Here is a 6,604-nt window from a genome sequence, read left to right on the forward strand (position 1 = left end):
CTGTCTTATCCGGTCCTTGTTCAGCCCAGTTCCCACAATTGTTAAGTCCCAAAGAAATCACATAGAGGTCTACATTAATCATAAACTGATTGGTCCTTCAGCTCAGGCTTCTTATTAACTCTTATAACTTATATTAACTTCTGAGGGTCACTTTGCCCCTTCCCAGGAACTAAGTCAAGACATCAGTAACTGAGTCAACACCTAAGGGTTATCTTGCCCCTATTCAAGGAGATGGAAAGTTCCCAACATCTATGTACGTGTATGCATAGTTGTTATGGCCTTGGCTCCCAAGGGAGGACGGGAAGTACTAAGAGTTGTCAAAAATGGCTTCAGAGTTGTCTTAAAGTTCTACAAAAGATAAGAACAATGGGCTAATATAAGGTACAAGAGGTAATAAAATAGCCTGAGCTAATGGGCCAATCGGTTTATATCTAATGCAGACTCTCTATGTGATTTCTTTGGGTTTTGCCAACTGTGGGGTATCAGGATAGACAGAAACCCCAATGAGCCCAGGCATCATGTTACAGAATGGCACGTAACATGGATAACTTCATCCACAGAAAGCCTGAAAAAGCTTGGGGAAGAATAAAGTAAAGCATGGCTTCTTGGTAGTAGCAATTTCTTGGGTCTGCTCTGCTTGCTAGAAGCAAGTGCTCTCATCTAAGAGAGGCTTCCTGACTCAGCTTTAGCTGCAAAACCTTGCAGCTCTTTTAAAAGGTCCTGCCAAGAAACACTTAAATGGTGTTGATGAAAAGCTGACTGCATGCTTTTTGGTTTTCAGCTGTAGCAGGAAAAAAGCTGCACCATTTTAAAATGTCGGCTTTCTGGGCCATCCTGCCAGGGCAAAGTCTCTTTCAGTCAGACTGTCTGATCCGACTACCAGAGCATTTGAATGTTGTTTCTGAGTGCACTGTTGCAGCTTGCCTGCTGGCAGGGACCTTGAAACACCATAGAGTTGTGGCAATAAAAATGGCTAGAGCTGGTACTTGTGCCATGAAGCTTGAAAGCTAAGGAATGGGCTGGATCTAGCCATCAAAGTCATGGCTTTAATCCTCTTCTTAAAAACTCATGTAGTCAAAAAAGAGAGAGAGAGATACAGTAAAGAGAAATTAAAAAAAACAAAACTCTAAATGGTTTACAGTTTGCTAAACATATGTGTAGACTGGAGGTTAAAGTTCTTAAAGTAAAAAAGAGAGAAGTTGGGTGGGGTGGTACACACCTTTAATCCCAACACTTGGGAGGCAGAGGTAGATTGCCCTCTGTGATTTCAAGGTGTGGCAGGACACACCTTTAATCCCAGTGCCTGGGAGGTAGAGACAGAATGAGTTCATGGACAGGCTGGTCTACAGAGTTAATCCAGGACAAAGATATACAGAGAACCTGTCTCAAAAAGTAAAAGTAAAAATAGAGAGAAATAGAGGTTATGTAAAGCTGCATAAAGATGGAAAATACACAAAGAATCTTGATACTGTATGCTATTATGCTTTCTTTGAATTGTTTGAATGCTAAGAAAGGAGCAATAGCTACTAAAAGATATTTGCTTATAAATATAAATATAAATAAATTTGCTGTTGTACTAATCCAAGATAGATATTTTAAAAATATTTTGATTTCAAAATTGAAGTAAAAGGGTATGCTACTTTGTAGAAGAGATTTTCTTTTGTTTCCACAAGAAATGAGAGGCTGTGGATTCATTCAGAGTTAAGAAAAATCCAGTTTGATGAAGAAGACCACCCGATAAACCTCTGGTAGAAACAGATGGCCGGATTCTACATCCAGAATGGATTCAAGACTGCTGCCTGGGATAATCAAGAATCACAGGATACTCCAGTCAGGACTTGATTATAACTCTAAGTTTTCTTTACGTCCTTATAAGATTATCAGCACCTCCAACAAGCAGGAAGTAGCCTAGAATACTATGCCCACATTCCCCCCAAAAATGGACAATGGGTATTTTCCTTTGTTTAAAAAAAAAGAGGAAGGGAAGTGGTGTGGGAGAATTGTCTGTATTCTGTCAATCATGTATTTTAATAAAACACTGAATGGCCAGGCAGGAAATATAGGTGGGTCAACCAGACAGGAAGTAGAGGCGGGGTGATAAGAACAGGAGAATTCTGGAAATGAGAAAGCACATTCCTCCAATTCCTGCCCAGACAATCCAGAAGCAAGATGTAATCTACATAGCTGAGAAAGGTATCAAGCCATGTGGCTAACATAGATCAGAACAATGGGTTAATATAAGCTACAAGAGGTAATAAGTAGCCTGAGCTAATGGGCCAATCAGTTTATATCTAATGCATACTCTCTGTGTGATTTCTTTGGGGCTTTCCGGCTGTGGGGTACTGGGCAGGACAAAAACCCCAATGAACCTGGCCTATGTTACAGTTCCTCCTGTCTGTTTCTATGCCAATAGTAGGCTGTTTTCAGTACTGTAACTCTGTAGTAGAGTTTGACGTCAGAGATTGTGATGCCTCCATCTCCATAAATTTTGTTATTGTACAGGATTGTTTTGGCTATCCTGGGATTTTTGCTTTTCTATATGAATTTGAGTACTGTTCTTTTGAGATCTGTAAAAAATGTTCATTTTTTTTTTTGGTTTTTTGAGGCAGGGTTTCTGTATAGCTTTGGAGCCTGTCCTAGAACTAGCTCTTGTAGACCAGGGTGGCCTCAAACTTACAGAGGGCTGCCTGCCTCTGCCACTTGAATGCGGGGATCAAAGGCATGTGCCACCACCACCTGACAATGTTAAAAATTTTAATGGGAATTGCATTGAATCTGTAGATTGCTTTTGGTATAATTGTCATTTTTACTATGCTAATTTTACCTACCAAACAACATGGGAAATCTCTCCATTTTCTGGCGTCTTCAATTTTTTTGTTCTAAGATGTAAAGTTCTTGTCAAACAGGTCTTCCACTTGTTTAATTTGAGTTACTTCAAGTTATTTTATGCCATTTTTGGCTATTGTGAAGGGTTATCTTTCTCTTATTTCTTTTTCAGCCTATTTATCATCTGTGTAAAGAAAAGCTCCTGATTTTTTTTTAGTTAACCTTGTATTCTGCTACATTACTTAAAGTGTTTATGAGTTGTAGAAGTTTCTTGGTAGAATTTTGGGGGTCACTTAAGTAAACTACATATCATCAGCAAACAGTGAGAGTTTGACTTCTTTTCTGATTTGTATCCCCTTATCTCCTTTTTTTTTTTTGTTTTATTACTCTAGTTAGAACCTTAAGAACTGATATGGAGAGAAACTTGTCTTGTTCCTGATTTTAGTGGAATTGTTATGAGTTTTTCTCCATTTACTTTGATGTTGGCTGTTGGCTTGCTGTATATTGCTTTTATCTTTGTATCCCTGCTCTCTCTAAGACCTTTATCATGAACAAATGTTGTATATTGTCAAAGACTTTTTCAGCATTTAATGAGATGGTGATGAAAAATTCTATTTTTCAGTTTGTTTATATGGTGGACTACTTTGACAAAATTTGTATGTGGAAACATCCCTGCATCTCTGGAATGAAGCCAAGTTGATCATGGTGGATTGGTGTGGGACAATTCTGTATTCTGTCAATTATAATAAATGCTGATTGGCCAGTAGCTGAGCAGGAAGTGTAGGCAGGACATCCAGACAGGATATAGAGGTTGGGCAAAAGAATAGAAGTATTCTGGGAAGAAGGAAGCTCTGCAGTCCTGCCCAGACAAAAAAGAAGGAAGATGTGACCTGCCCTTCTGAAAAAGGTACCAAGCTGTGTGGATAACATATACTAGAATAATTGGCTAATATAAGTTACAAGAGTTAATAAGAAGCCTGTGCTAATTGGCCAACCAGTTTATAACTTATGTAGACCTCTGTGATTTCTTTGAGGCTGATGGCTGTGGGACCTGGTGGGAGGAGAGAAACCTGGCAGGAGAGAAACCCCAACATGAAAGCTGGAAATATGATGACATTTAATTTGGTAACAAAATTTTAAATAAAAAATATTGAGGTAAGCCAGACCCAAAAAGAGGAACATGGGATGTACTCACTCATATTTGGTTTCTAGCCGTAAATAAAGGACATTGAGCCTATAATTCATGTTCCTAGAGAAGCTAAATAAGGTGAATCCAAAGACAAACACATAGGCATCCTCAGGAATATTAACCTTCATCAGGCGATGAAAGGAGACAGAGACAGAGACCCACACGGGAGCACCGGACAGAAATCTCAAGGTCCAAATCAGGAGCAGAAGGAGACGGAGCACGAGCAAGGAACTCAGGACCACGAGGGGTGCACCCACACACTAAGACAATGGGGATGTTCTATTGGGATCTCACCAAGGCCAGCTGGCCTAGGTCTGAAAAAGCATGGGATAAATCCGGACTAGCTGAACATAGCGGACAATGAGGAATACTGAGAACTCAAGAACAATTGCAGTGGGTTTTTGATCCTACTGCACGTACTGGCTTTGTGGGAGCCTAGGCAGTTTGAATGCTCACCTTACGAGACCTGGATAGAGGTGGGCAGTCCTTGGGCTTCCCACAGGTCAGGGAACCCTGATTGCTCTTCGAGCAGATGAGGGGGGGGGGACTTGATCGGGGGAAGGGGAGGGAAATGGGAAGCGGTTGTGGGGACGAGGCAGAAATCCTTAATAAATAAATAAATTAAAATAAAAAAAAATTGAGCAACATACTGAAGAATAGAAATAATAAGGATTTGGAGTGTTTTAGAAGTAATCCTATAATATCTGAAAATAAAAAGCTAGTTAGACAGTAAGAAGTGCAACAAGGAAAAAATGTTTAGGCATTTACTTCTAATTATAGTGGTCCAGGCTGTACAGTGGTGGTACACACCTTTAGTTCCAGCACTGTGGAGGCAGAAACAGAAGGATCTCTCTGTGTTTGAGGCCATCCTGGTCTACAGAGTAAGTTCCAGGAGAGGTTTCAAAGCTACTCTGAGAAACCCTATCTTGAAAAAACACAAAAAGAAAAGAAAAAGAAGAAAGAAAAGAAAAAAGAAAACAGGAAACCCCAAGCAAACAAAAGAAAAAAAAAACTCCAAACCCCAGTAGTTTAGATTAAAACAGATATTAGAATCTAATTAATATCAACATGAAGCACTGAAAATGTACAATGTTTACCACTCTAAGAAAGGAACATAGGATCACATGAGAAGTTAGAACCTAACTGTACCGGCTGGAGCCATGTTTATTGCACAACTCTATGGCATTTTCTGGTCCTTGCCAGCAAGCTAACTGGCATGCAAACAACACTCAAATACTCTCTCTGTAACAGGACCTCCTGCCACAAAGAATCAGAGTTTGTATTGGCAGGATGACCCAGAAAGCTGGCATTTTAAAATGGTGCAGCTTTTTTCCTGCTGTCGTTGAAAACCAAAAAGCATGCAGTCAGCTTTTATCAACACCATTTAAGTGTTTCATGGCAGGACCTCATAAAGAGCTGCAGGGTTTTGCAGCTAAAGCTGAGTCAGGAAGCCTCTCTTAGATGAGAGTGCTAGCTTGCCTCTAGCAAGCAGAGCAGACCCCAAGAAAGTGCTGCTACAAAAAAAAAATACTTTACTGTATCTTTTTCTATCCAGAATTACTTCCCAAGCTCTCTAAGGTTTTATGTGGATATACTTGTCCACATGGGTGCCATTTGAAGGCGTAAGTTTTCTGTTAAGAAAAATCATGTTTGATCAAGGAAGACCACCTGAGAAATCTCCAGTAGGAACAGATGGCCCAGATGTCAGAGTTCTACATCCAGAACAGGTTCAAGATTGCTGTCTGAGATGATCAAGACTCACGGGATACTATAGTCAGGACTTAACCATAATTCTAAATTTTCTTTAGGTCCCCATAAGATTATCAGCACCCCAATCAGCAGGAAGTAGCCTGGACAACTATGCCCAAATTCCCAAAAAACGAACTATGGATGTTCTTGTTTTCTTTAAAAAAAAAAAAGAGGGGAAGTGGTGCAGAACAATTATGTATTATGTCAATTATGCTTTAAATAAATGCTGATTGGCCAGTAGCCAGGCAGGAAGTATAGGCAGGTCAACCAGACAGGAAGCAGAGTTGGGGCAATAAGAACAGGAATATTCTGGGAAGAAGGTAGCTTTTTCTACAGTCCTGCCCAGACACAGAAGAAGGAAGATGTGTCCTACCCTGCTGAAAAAGGTACCGAGTCATGTGGCTTACATATATTAGAATAGTGGGTTAATATAAGTTATGAGAGTTAATAAGAAGTTTGAACTAATGGGCCAATCAGTTTATCATTAATATAGACCCCTGTGTGATTTCTTTTGGGCTAAATGGCTGTGGGACCTGGTGGCAGGACAGAAACCAGGCAGGACAAAAACCTCAGTCAACAAGTAGCAATATAGCCTTGGAATCTTAATGGAATGGAAAGACTGAAAGTACTGTGAGCAGTACCATATCAACTTGCTGACTATTACAATCTGAACCATATGGTTCATTCAGAGATTCACCAACCTATCAATGAATACATTTTGATAAGAAAGGGTTTTTATTGGAAAATACTGGCTAGGACTTTGAGTGTTACAGCTCTCAGGGAAAATACTTCACCAATTGAGGAGTGGAAGCTCTGAGGGAAAAGGTTTACCCTGTATTG

Source organism: Microtus oregoni, unplaced genomic scaffold (genome assembly GCF_018167655.1).
Source record: "Microtus oregoni isolate MIOR12 unplaced genomic scaffold, Mior012 000002F_ref0000024, whole genome shotgun sequence".
In the NCBI taxonomy this organism is placed as follows: domain Eukaryota; kingdom Metazoa; phylum Chordata; class Mammalia; order Rodentia; family Cricetidae; genus Microtus; species Microtus oregoni.